Source organism: Cibotium barometz, chromosome 40 (assembly GCF_041138505.1).
Source record: "Cibotium barometz isolate CiBa-2024 chromosome 40, ASM4113850v1, whole genome shotgun sequence".
Lineage (NCBI taxonomy): Eukaryota > Viridiplantae > Streptophyta > Polypodiopsida > Cyatheales > Cibotiaceae > Cibotium > Cibotium barometz.
The window spans coordinates 33,827,657-33,845,966 of record NC_141085.1 but is presented as its reverse complement, the minus strand read 5'-3'; positions in this window follow the sequence as shown (position 1 = coordinate 33,845,966).

Genomic DNA, 18,310 nt, shown 5'->3' with positions numbered 1-18,310 from the left:
CAATGGTGATGAAACTTGTGAGTGGAGGGGTAGTAGCCCCAGGGACCCTCTCGCAAAGTTTTTCCACCATCGGACATCGGCGGATGATAATGATGCCCCACCCAAAAACACTATTTTTCACATAGGGGACCCTTTCGGCGCACTATGTCCAAAAATAGCAGATGGCAACACACCGTCCTACCCATCCGGCATCCAATGGTGAAACTTTTCAAGTGGTAGGGTAGCAGCCCTAGGGATCCTCTCGCAAAGTTTCACCCCCATCAGACATCGAATGATAATGATGCCCCACCCAAACCCACTATTTTTCATATAGGGGACCCTTTCGGCACTATGTGAAAAATAACGGATGGCAACACACCGTCTCTGCCCATTTGGCATCTGATGGTGATGAAAATATTCTAGTGGTGGGATAGTAGCCCCACACACCTTCTCGCAAAGTTTTACCGCCATTGGACGTCGTATGATAATGATGCTTCACCCAAACCCGCTATTTTTCACATAGGAGACCCTTTGGTTGGGCACTATGTGAAAAATAGTGGATGGCAACACACTGTCCCGCCCATCGATGGTGATGAAACTTTATGACTCGTGGGGCAGCAGCCCCACAGACCCGCTCACAAAGTTTCACCACCATACATCGGACGCCGTATGATAATGATGCCCCACCCAAACCCACTATTTTTCACATAGAGGACAATAGCGGATGGCAACACACCATCCTGCCCATCCGTCATCTAATGGTGGTAAACTTTTCAAGTGGTGAGGAGCAGCCCCGTGGACCTACTTGCAAAGTTTCACCACTATCGGACATTGGATGATAATGATGTCCCACCCAAACCCGCTATTTTTCACATAGGGGACCCTTTGGGCACTATGTCCAAAAATAGCGGATGGCAACACACCGTCCCGCCCATCTGACGTCTGATGTGGTGGTAAACTTTGCGAGTGGTGGGGTAGCATCCCCATAGACCCACTTGTAAAGTTTCACCACCATCGAACGTCGTATGATGATGATTCCCCACCCAAACCCGCTATTTTTCACTTAGGGGACTCTTTGGGCACTATGTCCAAAAATAGCGGATGACAACACATCGTCTCTGATGTCTGATGGTGATGAAACTTTTCAAGTGGTAGCGTAGCAGCCCCAGGGACCCTCTTGTAAAGTTTCACCACCATCGGGCATCAGATGATAATGATGCCCCACCCAAACCGGCTATTTTTCACATAGGGGACCCTTTGGGAACTATGTGAGAGATAGCAGATGCCAACATACCGTCTCGCCCATCTGGCATCCGATGTTGATGAAACTTTGTAAGTTTTGCAGTAGTAGTCCCATAGGCTCACTGGAAAGTTTCACCACCATCGGACGCCGTATGATAATGATGCCCCACCCAAACCAACTATTTTTCACATAGGAGACCCTTTGGGCACTATGTGAGAAATAGCAGATGGCAACACACCGTCTCGCCGTGTCTGATGCTGATGAAATTTTATGAGTTTTGGGGTAGCAGACCCATAGACTTGCTCGCAAAGTTTCACCACCATCGAACGCCATATGATAATGATGCCCCGCCCAAACCCGCTATTTTTCACATAGGGGACCCTTTGGTCGTGCACTATGTGAAAAATAGCACATGGCAACACACTGTCCCGCCCATGTGGCGTTCGATGGTGATGAAACTTTGTGAGTTGTGGGGTAGAAGCCCCACGGACCCGTTTGCAAAGTTTCACCACCATCGGACATTGGATGATAATGATGTCCCACCCAAACCTGCTTTTTTTCAAGACGCAGGGACCCTTTGGACACTGTCCAAAAATAGCGGATGGCAACACACCGTCCCGCCCATCCGACGTCCGATGGTGGTGAAACTTTGTGAGTGGTGGGGTAGCAGCCCCATAGACCTGCTCGCAAAGTATTACCACTATCGAACGCCGTATGCCCCACCCAAACCCGCTATTTTTCATATAGGGAACCCTTTGGTTGGACACTATGTGAAAAATAGTGGATGGCAACACACCGTCCTGCCCATCTGACGTTCGATGGTGATGAAACTTTGTGAGTGGTGGGATAGCAATCCCACGGACCTACTCGCAATGTTTCACTACCATCATCGGAGGCTGTATGATAATAATGCCCCACCCAAATCTGCTATTTTTCACATAGGGGACCCTTTGGGCACTATGTCCAAAAATAGCGGCGGATGGTAACACACCACGCCCATCTGGCATCCTATGGTAATGAAAATTTGCGAGTGGTAGGGTAGCAGCCCACGGACCCTCTCGCAAAGTTTTACCACCATTGGACATCGGCGGCTGATAATGATGCCCCACCGAAACCCGCTATTTTTCACATAGGGAACCCTTTGGGCGCACTATGGAAAAATAGAGGATGGCAACACATTGTCTCACCCATCTCTGATGGTGATGAAACTTTGTGAATGGTGGGGTAGTAGCCCCATAGATCCGCTCGCAAAGTTTCACCACCATCGGACACCGTATGATAATGATGTCCCACCAAAACCCGCTATTTTCATATAGGGGACCCTTTGGTGGTTGGGCACTATGTGAAAAATAGTGGATGGTAAAACTTTGCAAGTGGTGGAGTAGTAGCCCTATGGACCTTCTTGGAAAGTTTTACCACCATCAGACATCGGATGATAATGATGCCCCACCCAAACCTGCTATTTTTCACATAGGGGACCCTTTGGGCACTATGTCTAAAAATAGCGGATGGCAACACATCGTCCTACCCCATCCGGCGTTTGATGGTGGTGAAACTTTGTGAGTGGTGGGGTAGCAGCCCCATAGACCCACTCGCAAAGTTTCACCACCATCAGATGCCGTATGATAATGATGCCCCACCCAACCCTGCTATTTTTCACATAGGGGACCCTTTGGTTGGTGACACTATGTGAAAAATAGTGGATGGCGACACACCGTCCCGCCCATCCGATGTCTGATAGTGATGAAACCTTGCGATTGGTGGGATAGTAGCCCCATGAATCCGTTCGTAAAGTTTCACCACCATCAGACACCATATGATAATGATGCCCCACCCAAACCCGCTATTTTTCACATAGGGGGCCCTTTGGGTACTATGTGAAAAATAACGGATGGCAACACACCATCCCGCCCATCCGGCATCCATCCGGCATTTGATGGTGGTGAAACTTTTTACGTGGTGGGTGGTAGTAGCCCCGTGGACCTGATTGCAAAGTTTAACCACCATCGGATATCGGATGATAATGATGCCCTACCAAAATGTGCTATTTTTCATATAGGGGACCCTTTGGGTACTATGTCCAAAAATAGCGGATGGCAACACACTGTCCCACCCATCTCGCATTTGATGATGGTGGTGAAACTTTGCAAGTTGTGGGGGTAGAAGCCCCACAGACCTGCTTGCAAAGTTTTACCACCATTGGACGTCATATGATAATGATGCCCCACCCAAACCTGCCATTTTCACATAGGTACCCTTTGGGCACTATGTGAAAAATAGTGGATGGTAACACACCATCCCATCCATCTGGCATCCAATGGTGGTGAAAGTTTGCAAGTGGTGGGGCAGCAGTCCTGTGGACCTACGCTTGCAAAGTTTCATCACCATCGGACATCCGATGGTAATGATGTCTCCACCCAAACCCGCTATTTTTCACATAGGGGACCCTTTGGGCACTATGTGAAAAATAGCGGATGGCAACACACCATCCCGACCATCCAGCATGTGATGGTGGTAAAACTTTGCAACTCGTGGGGTCCCAGCCCCGTGGACCCAGTTGAAAATTTTCATCACCATCGGATATCGTATGATAATGATGCCTCACCTAAATCTGCTATTTTTTGCATAGGGGACCCTTTGGGCACTATGTCCAAAAATAGCGGGTGGGAACACACCATCCCGCCCATCCGATGTTGGATGGTGGTGAAACTTTGCAATTGGTGGGGCAGCAGCAACCCCATGGACCCGCTTGCAAAGTTTCACCACCATCGGACACCACTTGCTCGCAAAGTTTCACCTGCACCAAACTAGGAACAAAAGGATCCAAAATATATGGGCACAACTGAAAAGCCAACTCATTATATATATGGGTAGAAGATACAAACCGAGAGAAAGTTACAAAATCAAGTGCAGTACGTACAAAAAATAACAGGGAGGAAGCTACAATATCAATCCATAGACTCTCTAGCTCTAAGGGTCTCCAAGATCCTCACATGCTCGTGCTAGGGTAAGGTCCATTGAGGGGCCTACTTTCCTACTGTTAACTTGCGAAAGCATGATTTTCATAGCAAGAACTAGATGAGAGTACATGATCGCCTCCTTGCCCCACTCATACTGCACAAACTCAATGCCACCCTTGCACATCTGACCCATTGCATAGTAGTGACCTGCCACTATCATGTTGTGGGCATCAAATGAGTATTCATAATCATCAGTCACATCACACTCAAGGGTGCACTTGGGCCTAGTGCACCTCAGAATGTAGTTGTCCACCTCCTCCTCATTTCTCTCCTAGGAAATGATTGCCAAAACATCACCCACTATCAAAATATCTATCAAAGAATCATGATCTGTCCTCACAGATAGTGTGAGAGGATCAAAAGATGTGGGGGTACCAACTCGTCGCTCTAGCTTCCTTAACACCTGCTGGATCAGCCCACTCTCGCATCTCACACAGTGAGTAGTCTCCATTGATGCATGGCCCGCAAAAACATGAATCAACACCTGCTGGATCAGCCCACTCTCACACAGTGAGTAGTCTCCATCGATGCATGGCCCGCAAAAACATGAATGGTGCCATGTGTGAAGATGGTGGGATCATCATAGGATGTGCTCCTAATGGTATAGCCTATGTGTGCATGCAACTGCCGCACAATCTGGTGAAGCAAAATCAAGGATAGTACTGTCAACACACCAAAAGAACCTCATGACAATCCTAGCATCTCGTTGAGGGAAGGAAGAGGCAACACTAGTGCTCAAATGCGCAATGCACCAATCCACTACATGTTGTGCATCTCGAAAGCGCTCACTGTCAACGGCGGAGCTGGTGACGTTTGAGGGCGCTGCTTCCAGCGCTACTCGAGGTACCTCGAGTAGTGCACAAACCAAGGCTTGTAAGCCTCAAAGGAACGCTGGCTGATGGTGATCTCAGGGTGTGCAGACCTAAAAAAGTACAAGTCTGTCTGTTTCATCTCAAGAAAGTAAGCCCCATGTTCTATGTACTCCCCACAATGAGCCCTATGTTGCAATGCCTTCTTGTACTCTGGTGATGCATGACAATACTCCTCCCAAAAGCTCTCTATCATCGCCCTCATCTCAGGGTCCAATAAACAACTACATCTAGGTACACGGCCACTACTAGCCCATAGAGCACCCTCAATCCCACTATCCAAGCTCTGTCTCCTCACAAACCCTGCATGAAGTGCTTAGCGATGAATCTGAAGTATGCGAGGAGTGGCACGATGTGTACCTAGAAAGACACTGCTGGAAACAAACGCTATAAGGGCACGTCTTATAGCCAATCCATCTGGATGCATCTTACGCTTCACTGTGCTGTAGGATTGCCTCAAGCTCCGTAGCACACCAGCACCGGCCCTCCTTGAATGTGGACTCTGCAAATTGCAGAAGTGACGGTACACTACTGCGCCATGCGTGAGTGCCGTAGCAATGCATCTAGCACACTAGACTGTGATGCCACATCGAGGTCAACAAAGTACTTGTCGAAGATAGCATTGGCACGGTTTCGTGCACCAAACCTAGAAAGGGATTTCCCATGAGAAGATGTCTCATGAGCAACACCAAAGGATGGAGTGGCAAGCACATGGTCAACAGTGTCATCGGCGTCACCAAAGTGAGGACTGCCGGCGGTGGCAGCAGCAGCGGCAGCGACGGCAGGAAGGGCATGTGCACCACATGGAGGAGTGGCATCAAGGTCATGGGCTGCACTAGATGGAGGAGTGCCAAGCTCATAGGTGTCACCCATGAGAGGTGAGGCAAACACGTGGGCTGCACCCGAGGCTGGTAGAGGAGTGGTAAACTCATAGGAGGCACCGGACAAAGGAGTGGCAAGCTCGGATGGTGCACCCAAAGATGGAGAGGCGCCCAATGGAGGAGTGGCTAACTCATGGTGGGCAACACCCAAGTGAGAAGTGCCAAACTCGGAGGGCGTGCCAAAAGGTGGAGAGCCACCGAAGATAGGAGTGTCCACCTCATGGGCGGCACTTGAGGGTGGAGTGACAACCGCATGGGCAAGGTTTAAGAGGGAGGAGTGGCAAAGGGCTCAAAATAGGGTGGAGAAAGAATTGTGGGAGAAGGAGGTGGAGTGGGGTCATGGGGAATAGATGGAGAATGGGTGGGGGGAGGAGATGATGCCTCACCAATCGAACCCACCGTGCGTTGCAATGCTCAAGCCCTTGCTTTGCGCTCACGAACTCTTCTTCTCCTATCTTCCATGCAAACCCTTGATTTCTCCTCATGAACAAGGTAGAGCAGGGGATCACGTTGCCTATTGCTTTTTCTACTTCAACGACTTTGTGAACCCATGTTAAGAAAGTAGGAAAAAAGAGATTAAGCAAAAAATTGAAGATAAGTAAGATTAAAGTAATACTAACATATGCTTGGAGTGGAGCTATCTCCAAAGTTGGTGAAGCTCTGAGAATGAGGGAGACTCCAAAAATTGGGCCATATATACCAAGCTAGTTAGCATTTTATTGATTAAATTAGATTATGCATAAAATTAAGATTTTTACAGATAATGATGATTTATTGTAAAATATTGAAGATAATTTCGATCTTTAGAAATGATGAATGAATTAGTTATTTTAAGTAACGAATACTATTTTTTATTTTTTTAATAAATAAAATTTATTTCTATAGTATATAAAATTTATTTGATCAATAAATAACATTAAACATAATTTAGATATATTTCAAGTTTTTTTCCAAAAAAAATATTTTTTAAAATATGAATGTATATTTATTTAATTATATCATAATAATCGATTGCTTGAAAATTAAAATAAATATTTAATTTTTAATAATTTAATTTAAATAAATAAAAAATTATTTGATGAAAAAAATTTATATTTATTTTTTCTTTTTTTGGAAGAGAGCTTTACAATTATATTATATAATTTTATTTTGTAAATTTATATTTAATAAATTATTTTAAAATGATTTTTTTTAATTTTTTCGTATTTAAAAATCATGAAATATAATGGTGAGGTAGTAAGCGTTTTGCCACATGGAAAAAATATGTTGACATGGAACCTTCACGTGGGCATTCCTCATGCTCAAGTGTGAGGTGGCAATTCCATGCGTGTATATTGATGTATCATGCTATGTAGCCACAGAAAGTCAACCAAGTTTACTGTGCTGAGGTGGCAAGATGACATGTACATTCTTGATTACGTAGAAATGCCATGTATGCATTTGATGTGGCATGCCATGTAGGCTTTAGGAAGTCAACCTTGTTGACTAAGTTGAGGTGGCATGATGACGAGACATGCTAAGATGGAAGGATGCTTATGTGGAGTCTCCCCCATATGATGTGGCATGCACATGTAGGACTAAGACACCATAGCTCAATTGCTTGAAAAATGGCATAATCTCTAGGCTTGGTGAAACACCAAGCCTAATACGGTTCCTTTGTTTTAGACTTTGGGCACACAAATAGTGAAAATTTGATTAAGATGGTTGGAAAATGGGCTTCCCTTACTCAAATTCACTCAATTTTTTTTTTGTTGAATTCATCATGTGACAAGTACTTTGATCCACAAGAAATTCAAGTGTAATGAGGGTTATATAAAATTTATATAATTAAATTATTGAACTTTTACAGTCCCTCGAAGAGGCTTAGAGAATTTTCTATAGAAGATTGGAAGAAATCCAACCGTTAAAATTACAATTTAACAATATGGCCACATTCTATACATATTTTTCTAACTTCTCACCGTTGGATCTTCAATGATGAGGTTCACATTTTCGAATATCTTGAATACAAAATCAAATTTTGCTTTACAATAAAAAGCAGCGAAAACATGTTTATAAAAAATAGGTAAAAAGCCAAAAAAATCCCAATAAATTAAGTTAAGCTCTATTCAATGTGTTACATCCATGTACAAATTGGGACGATCATTGGACTTGGGATGCAGAAGTAATAAGCATTGTATGTGTGACATATATTTTACTAAAGAAAGGTGAAAAATGTAAATGCCAAAACTTTCGTGCAATGAAACAATCACTATAGTAAATTGCATTTCCGATTAGGGGGTGCCATTTGAACACTCGCTATATGTATAATGTGCCCCAAACACCATGCCACTAAGTTCTAAACATAACTACAAGAGATTGGACCTTAAAGTTGTGAAGATGCCTGTTTTCAGGCTACCTTTAGGGCACCAAACTGTCAAAAGTGGTACCCCTTATCTTGCAACCACCCCAAGATAAGATTATCTTAATTCCCTCTTGTCAATACATATATGTTATACTTCCAAAAAGAAATTATTTGTACCTCATGGTTTCTCGCATCATGAAAATATTTATCACTTAGACATCATAGCAAATAAATATCTCTTTTATGTAAACTGTGCAAACAAATATGTATGATTACGTGTATGTCACAATTCAAGTGATTCAGTTGCATGCCCTTGCATATGGTATCTTTTCTTTTATTCCATAATTTAATGGTCACTTGTTCCCATTTACCAATTGAGATAGTCTATGTTAGCATTATCACATACTTTTGATAATGCACTATGTTATTCTCATGTGTTTTCTTGCCAATACATGTGTGAATAAATTTAGTCTTTGGGGACTCTTTGCATCACCTTCAAACTAGTTATTGTGGTAATCTTAGAGTATAACCTCATCAACGACTCTCACACCTTCGAAAATTTCTCTATCCCACCCAAATCTTCCCCCAATAGTCCTTACTATATCACACTTCAATCAACATACTACTAGCGACATCCCCTTACTTGCCGGTTTAAATAGCTAAGTATTTATTTTGTTATATTAACACTTATTTTATTCTTTATTGATTTTTCTTGCTAAACGATAGCACCCAAATCTTCTTTGTTAAGATTCTTATGCAAAGATAGGATTGAATGGCTTTGTCCTCAATTTATTTGTATGAGTATCTTATAAGTTTAATATCACATTGTTTATATCTCCATTCAATCACCACATTTGATCGAAGATTTTCTCTTCTTACATTTTTATAAGACTCTTTAGTCTACACTCCTCCACTTTTTGTGTAGATGTTTTCTTGTAGGACATGTCCTCTCTAGCAACAATTATTATTTCTCTATTTCCTCCCCAAATTTCTCTAAGAGCTTCCCATCTCCTTTTTACCTCCATAACTTTGTTAAGCTTCTGCTACCAACCAACACTTGGACAAGCTAAGTATTTTTGTGATTTTTGTGCATGTGACATTGCACCTATACAAATTGAATATTCTCATATGTCCTAAATGTATTCTTCTTTATGGCCACAAGAAAATTACATATTTTGTGCTAAGACTCAAGACATTCTATAATATTATTTTGCTCGCTTGTTATTAAAATACATATATCATTACATATAGCATAATCTAATCATAAACTATATTAGGCTTGCACCTCACTTATCTCTTGGAAACCAAATATAATCAAAATCCTAACATAATCACTTTGATACTTTAGAAAATCTTTTGTTCTCCACTCCCTCCATTGGTCAATTGTGCATAGATTTGACCAAAAAGGTAGTGTACGGATATCCTTAGGCTCAAATTCAGTGCATGAGGCAACACCAATGTATAGATGCACCACATGAGAGGCAACACAATTTTATATTTATTTAGTGCAGATTCGCTACATGAACAACTTGATGTGCAAATTCGTTGCATGAGACAACACACTCTTACATTTATTCAGTGGTGATTTAATGCATGAGGCAACATCCCTTTGACTTATTATTAGTGCAGATTCAAAGCATGAGACAACATGATTTTCATTACTAGTGCAGATTTGCCACATGAGGCAATACAACTTTAGTTACTAGTGCAGATTTGCTACTTGAGGTTGCATGCTTTTTATTACTAGTGTAGATTTGCTGCTTGAGGTTGCATGCTTTTTATTACTAGTGTAGATTTGCCGCATGAAGTAGCACAACCATTAGTGCAGATACGCCACTTAGGCAACACGCCTCAGTTTTTCCTTGTGCAGATGCGCTGCATGAGGCAGCACAATTTGAAGACAAATGAGGTCATTGTATATTAACTAGGGAGGTATGCTACAATGAATGATTTCTTATTGTGATAACCTTTCTTTTAATTGACCAATGATATTCTAGTGGCATGGGACGCTAGAATATGCCATATATGAGGTATTCTAGTGGTTTGGGATGCTAGATTATAACATATGTGAGAACGAAGACTGGAGAAATTATATATTTATATGCATGATTGCACAGAAAAGAAAGTCTTTTAGATCTTTTGTTTAATATTTTTACAATTGAGGTTAGTTTCTTTCCAGCCTCGAGGCATGTTATGATAAAGGATATTTATATTTTCTCACAAGAATTTTGGCAAGTGCATGATTTTATGCATGAGCATAGCATTTCATGAAAGATTGATGGTGGTTGCCAAGCTACGCCCATAGTTTGTGGTTTTGGGTGGCCTAGCCTTCTTAATTTAGTTTAGGGTTTTCACAATAAATTGTAATTTATAAAGAACCATTTTTAGGTGCAAGCTATAAAAACAAATGAGCACTTGTAAAGGCACAAGGCTTGAATACACGGAAATACACACACGAGGAAACCGCACTCACCTCATATGTGGAAGACATTCAACCCAGCATGGTGTCACTCTCTCTCCCTCTCTCTCGGCATCGTGATCTAGCAAGTGACTTTTGTTGACACGAAGAAGGAATAAGAGCATATCACGGAGGACACGGCCCTTGTGGAAGCCCAATGTGCTTAGGGATATTTTGGGGGCTGATAGCGAGAGTGGTGTGGTTGGATATGAGTTATTCCCGCAACGGCTATGGTGGGCCAGGGTGGCGTCCTTGGCAGCTTAAAGTATACCTAGTAACCCTAGAATTTGAAGATTGCAGTGCCATTCCAAGGGGATCTAATCCTTCACAAGAGAGATCATTTGATACATGACCTTCAAATAAAACATCAAAACTAAAAGTACCTTACAAGGGGATCTAATCCTTCACAAAAGAGATCATTTGATACATGACCTTCAAATAAAACATCAAAACTAAAAGTACCTTACAAGGTGTTTTTTTTTAATTATCAAAAGAAAGGTGATACATAAACTTACCCTTCTATAGAAAATCATAGTATATAATAGATATTTATATATATTATGTATATAAAATTTGAATAAGCCAAATTCTAATTTAGCCAGCCGCCAAGGCCTTTACGTTTTTTTACTGTGCCGCTAGTTGGCACTGGCCTCTGGGCAGTTGGCGGTACATTTTGAAATTCCCCAAAGGGTCGGCACCTTTTTTTCAGCTATAAAACGTTGGTTTTAAGTTGGTTCGTGGCGTGCCCAGTCTTCCGAGTCTCCAAGTTTTCAAACTTCCAAGACTGGCAACTTTGTGCAAAGTTGCCCAATGCCCTCAAAGTTGCAAGTCTCCACCATCCAGACTCCAAGCCAAACTCCACCATCCAAACTCCGCCCACTTCTCAGCGCCGAGCGACAACTGGTGGACCAGTTGGCACTGGTAGCTAATAGCTGTAGCTACGTAGTAACGCTGTCTTGGAGTTCCAGTCAAGATCCCAATTTCCAAAAACACCCTTAGTGCTCACACCCACCTGCGTGCCAAGGGTGATCACTGAACTATTCTAACTTCTGCATAGTACGCCAACGTAGTCCCTCGCCAGCGTCTTTACATGATTCATCCATTGTACTCCCAGTCCAACTTCCAGGTCGCGTTTTACGTAATACCCCTCAAGCTGCAAGCGTCAAAACCGCCCGGACGACCACGCGCTTGCCTCAGTTCTGTACCCTACACCAACTGCTAGCGTTTTCAATTAGGTAGGCCTTTTATTAGTTATTTTTAAATTAATTATTATGAACGAATATATTAATAGATTTCATACAATGTTTTGACAGTGTCAAGTCCACGATTGATCTCTTTTATTCTAAATTTTTTTAAGTTATTTTTTAGTTAATTATTACGAACGAATATATTAATAGATTTCATACAATGTTTTGACAGTGTCAAGTCCACGATTGATCTCTTTTATTCTAAAATTGTATTAGTTAAAGTGGACATTAATTAAAACTAAATATTAATAGATTTCATACAATGTTTGACAGTGCCAAGTCCAATTTTCAAACTCCACAATTTATCATCTCTATTTTAAAATTTTATTAATTAAAGTGAGCATTAATTAATTAAATATCAATACTAATTAAGACTTAGATCATTTAAAAATAATGTATTGATTATTTCATAATATGAATAATCAATGCAATGATATTTTCATACATTACAAAAATGTTTCCATGCAAGATTCAAAGTCTACAATAATTTATTTATTTTAATTGTTTTTTTTCCAGGCCTCAATTGTCACTTATGGTGACTTAACCTCTAAGGTAATGGTCTTGAAAAATTGCTATATGATTTAATGATTATGCAAATAAACTATATACTTCTCTCTCTCTCTCTCTCTCTCTCTCTCACACACACACACACACACACACACACACACACACACCCACACACACACACATATAATAATCAATTTATTTTATTTTTATTTTATCAATTGTATAGATAATGGGATGTCTTAAGAAGGATACAAAGTAATTAAATTTACATTTGATACTTGGTGTGTCGATGTGGCAACAAAATGATGGCAACTCAAGTATATCAAGTAGCAATGTTAACAATGATAAAGTTGAGGGTAAGAAAACTTACAAACGTACATTTTTATCCATGTAGAAATTGCAATTTAAGTAGGCTTATCCACGAATTAGAGAAGATGGGAAAGAAAGAGTGAAATGTAGTATATGCACTGAATATCAAATGAAGACTATTGTTATCCATGAAGGTAGTTCAACCATCCAAAAACAAGCTTTACAAATTCATGAATCATCAGAGGAACATACCCAAGCTATTGAAATACCCCTCTTTTGCTTTGCTAGCCTCACCAGCTCGGTGGTCTCTATCTTCTTTGCTTTGCTCGCCTCTCTTAAGCTAGATGATCTCTATCTGATCGTCTCCATGGCAATGGCAATAAGCAGCTCTTCATGGCTTGCAAGAGAACCAGACAAAGGCGGCGAGATAGGAATGCTGAAAAGCTTGGTCAAGGCACAAGGAGCAGATTACAGGACGAGGAAAGAAATGGCATGGACAAGGAAACAAGCTCAAAGCGGCACTGCAAGACACTTTTGCAACGTATGCGAAGGGAGAAACAACGAGAAGACATAAGACTCCTTGCAGAGCAGCACAGCAGGAAGCGGTTGCAGATGGACTCATTCGAACATTGCCATCAGAGCGCGAAGAACACGAGCTGTGGCCAATCGATTGGTGGGAGAATTCACGGCAGCAACATCAGGCCATTCAGATGAGTACAAGTCTCGTGTCATTAGAAGCTTTACCTTGCACCCTAAAACTCATAGAGTGACAACCCTGCCAACACCTCAGGAGATGCACGCACAAGAGACACTACTTTCTAACCTGAGAGATGGCCTACAGAAAGTGAAAGGGGTGCACAACTTAGATCAACTAGCTGCAAAGAGGGCGACATTAGCTACGCTGGTATCCCCTGAAACAAAGAAGAAAGGGCTTGGACGCACAACGTCGAAGATGTTGTCATCATCAGAAGGTCCAACATTGCTCGAGCGGTTGGACGCAGAGTAAAAGTAATGCAGGATGATCCAGCATCGAAAAGTCTGTGGGTTTCAATAGAGCGCAAGAAAAGGAAAGACATCATCCTGACTGCGGAACTCACTGCTAGAGTGACATCATTCTGGCACGAGGACACGAGAGTTTCTCCAAACACATTAGGAATTTTTCGGACCCAAAAAGGGCCTCCTAAGGATTCCTAATTTTAAGGGATTAGAGCTTTAAAAGCTGGGCTTAAGGGAGACAAAGGCTATGATGACCCTATTTTTTGCCTTGCCACATCAGCCATACCCCCTAGTTTCACTTTTTAAAGGGAATATTCTCATACTCTCTCTCTTACTTTTTGACTTTTCTCATACTTTCTCTCTTACTTTTTGAACTTTTTATCTTCACTCTCTATAAATTGAATCTTTTTTGTCAGTTTAAAATCTCCTTTCTCATTAACTCCCACCATATCTCCCTTCCACATCAACAAAACATTCTCGTATTTAGGTGGGTCCCAAAAAGTAAAAATTTTTTATTTTTTATTTTTTTACATTTTGAGGTGGAAAAAACACCACCCAACCAATATGTATAATGAAAATAATTTTTTCCCTCCAAAAAGCTTGTAATTCAAGGGTCACGTCAGAAGCCAGTACATCCATAACTAACTGTCAGGTCTCCACAACCCCATAAACATAACTAACTATCAGATCCCCAAAATTGTGGGGACCCCAAAAATTATTATTTTTTAATTTTTCTCATAAATGTAATTTATTGATGAAAAACTCCATGTTAGTATATTTATATATCAAAAAGATCATTTTCTACTTAGAAAAATGGATTTGTGTTAAACCTGCAACAACAGCAAAGTTTTAACAGTCTCTCTCTCTCTCTCTCTCTGCCTTAGCTTCTTCCTCTGCTTAGCTATGGAGCCTTTGCAAGTTGTGTGTATAGCCCCTTGTGAAGCTAGAAAATGGAAGGTTGATTTACACATTCGTATTCCTGAAGAGTATGGCAGCTCTAAAAAAACTCATCCTATTGATACAAAATCTGTCCAAGCTCATAGGATAGCTAAGGAGAAAAATGTAGATCTTTGGGTTGATGGGCATCTCTATCCAGTTGACCCTCCATTAAGAGCAAACCCTCCTTTCCGTAATTTATCATCTTTTATGTAATTTGTTGGTGAAGGAGAGCTTGGCTTGTTAGGATACTGCAGAAGATTGACTACAAGTGGAGCTTGGCAAACCCATATTCTCCAATCTCAATTGCAAGCATCACAATTCAGCCTTTTACAATGTCAAGAAGGACTTAAAACATCATCAGATAAAATGAGAGAGATCCTCGCAAAGAATGTGGAGAAGGATGCAAAGATTTAAAGGCTAGAGGAACTTATCAAACGACTCAAAGCAACGCCAAATGGTGCTCGGTCGTGAACATAAAAAGACATTGGCTGGTATAGAATCTCTTGCGTTTAAAGGTGGAGCACGGAAGAACAGGATTCGTACAACAAAGTAAGTAACATAAAGTTTCATTATGCACTCAGTGATTTAAACAAAATAGTCATGATTTATGTTCTGCCAGGAATTTTCTGCAAGAGGTGTGTGGTTCTAATGAAGAGGGATGGAAGGATTTGGTCAAAGCCATTCTGAATACCAAGGATATTCTCTCAATTATTTACTGACCCTCATCATCCTAAAATACGCCAAGCTGTTGAGTGTATGTAGTGAGCGAGATTACCACCTTCATCGATTCTTCATTAATTCAACATGCTTGTGATGCGGCTCGAATCAGCGTGAAAGGGTACCAAGCAATCCGTCAGGTTGTAAAAGATGCATTTCGAAGACAAGGAATCACTGGCACTTTATTAAGGTGATTCACAATGTCAAGCGTATCAATAATGATGATGTGCAGCGAGCTATAGGACAGTTTTATCACATTGAGGACACACTAACATTAGACACAGGGTCGAGCAGAAAGAAAATCAAGACAAGTACAGAATTTCACTATGATGTTTACAATAACATCTTTGTTCATATTGAGAGACTACAACAAGCTATGGTGAAGTTCTATGGTCTTTCACCAGAAGGTGAGAACTTGCAATAATTGCTACTATTCATGTTTTTCAGTAGAAAATGAAGAAGATTATTTTGTTTTGAATATTGTAAATTACCGTTTATTTGTAGTTTTGGGGAGCACACTTTCATTTTTACTGAAGCTAGATGAGTGCCAAATTGTGAAAGGTCGGAAGCTAGAACGTATGAGCATTAAGCTCATGAATGAGGCCATGACTGCTATACAAAAAGTAGAATGACATTAAAAGTGGGAAGTTACAGCAAGGAAACTATGCATTATCTAGCAAACATGGAGGTGATGATAGAAGTGAGTAGCTATTTGTGATGCAGCACATGCTTAGTTCCATAATAGGGGATGTGTCAAGATCTCAAGATATATGGTATGTGGATTCTGACGCCTCTAACTACATGACCAGTCATGCTGAGTGGTTTAGAGATATGCAAAAAATGAAAAAACTAGGTTATGTAGAAACAGGTGATGATACTGCGTATCCCATTGCACATGTTGGTAAAGTTCAATTGTTTATGCCCGGATGGCAAAATGAAGTACTTGGCTGATGTACTTCATGTTCCAAATATTACAAAGAACCTAGTTTCTATTCGACGATAGATGGTTGAGCATATTGACATATGGAACAAGCGCATTGGTCATGTGAATGTACAGTAATTGAAGTCTATGCAGGCCCAAAATATTGTTGCTACTCCAAAGTTTAAGGTTGACGATATGCATAAGGTATGTGAAGCATGCCAACTTGGTAAGTGTCAGGCAAAAATCTGAAAAGTGTTTTGAGTCTGTGTACATATGGGATGCATGGTTTGCAAATAAATTTTGCCCTGAAAGCCCTGGCAAATGTACAGAGCGAATGGCTTTGTAGTGAGCTGGTACACGCATGTTTTTTTTGGGAGCAGATGCTGGAGATTTGGAAGTTTTTTATTGCAGCAGTATGGTGTGCAGGTGGTTGCCAAATGCAGGGCACCGACCGATTCGAAAGAGAGGCCGCCTTTGGAGCATGGGGAAATGGTCGTGTTTTGGTAAGTTGAGATGCTACTGATTACGAGCTGTGGGCAGATATTGCATTGTTTTGGAAGGTCATGGGTGCCGCATGTTAACCTGAAACACAAGGAGGAGGAGGGGCCCTCTAAAGCATAGTGGCCATTTTCTAAAATAAAAGAATAATAATAAATACCAACCAACGTGGCCAGCTTGTAAAAGGACCACATGGAGGTTTGTTTTGTAGCCAGCTACCCTGCCAGCGTAGACGTCTAGAGGGTTGGCGAAGAATGGAGTCGGGTCGTAAGGTGTGGTTGCTGCCTTGTACAAGGAGGCTTCTTCTGATGAGCGGCGGGGGACTGAGGAGCGGATAGAGCTACAAAAAACCAGACGGGAGGTGTGCTTGGCTGAAGGTTTTTGCTGCAGGAGGCTGACGAGCGAAGAGCTGCAGAGCAAGTGGAAAGTAAGTCGCCGCCTTGTACAAAGAGGCTTCTCGACAGGAGAGAGCCAACAGAGAAGAGAGCTGGGCTACTGGTGGTGACACACAGAGTGTGAGCTACTAAAGCCGAGGGTTGCTGGTGGGGCACCCTCTGAAGAGAGAAGTGGCCGTGGTTTGTGTGGGTGGCGACTGCAGGCAGAGAGTGGATGCTGACCAGAGAGAGAGCCTTGAGTGTTGTGTGTTAGCTACAGTAGAGGTGCTGATGTGTGGGCTGGAGACAGGTGGGGCTCGCCTACGACACTTGGCAGGCAGCAGCTGGACAAAGAGTAGCTGGGCTACAGAGGAAGTTGAGGGTTGTTGGTGGGGCGCCCTCTGAAGAGAAGCAGAGACCGGGAGAGAGGCTTGGTTGTCAGACGCAAGGGTAGATTCCCTTGGCAGTAAATCCAAGCCAGAGTCTTAGTTTTTGGTGTAATTGTTGAGTTTGTACAGTGTGGATGGTGCCGTGTATGTTTTTGCTGGATGATCATTTATCTATCGTGGTTTTGAGCTATCTTTCTGGTGTGGGTGGGTGGTGAACAGTGAGAAGTGTTCCAGCCGGTGGGCTGGTGGTGCCCCCGTTCATGTTGTTGTATCAAAGTTTGGGAGGTGAAGGGCTATAGAGGCATGGTCTTTTTTCTTTTTTTCGCCCGACCCCTAGCCTGCTGAATCATTTATGCTCAGCAGCAAAAAGCATACGACCACGTTTCCCTCCGTCAATCCTTTGAGCATCATACAATGTAACCAAAACATCTCTATTCCATGTGATCGAAAAAACACTGCCATCTTTCCCAGACATAATTTGCCATCCCACATCCCACAACATAACATAGGAACTTCTGGAAACAAAGCTCTTCACATACATACCATCCTGCCTCATTTCGATTCCAAAATCACTGATATGGTCAACACCAATATTAGAGAACCAGTGAAGCAACTCCT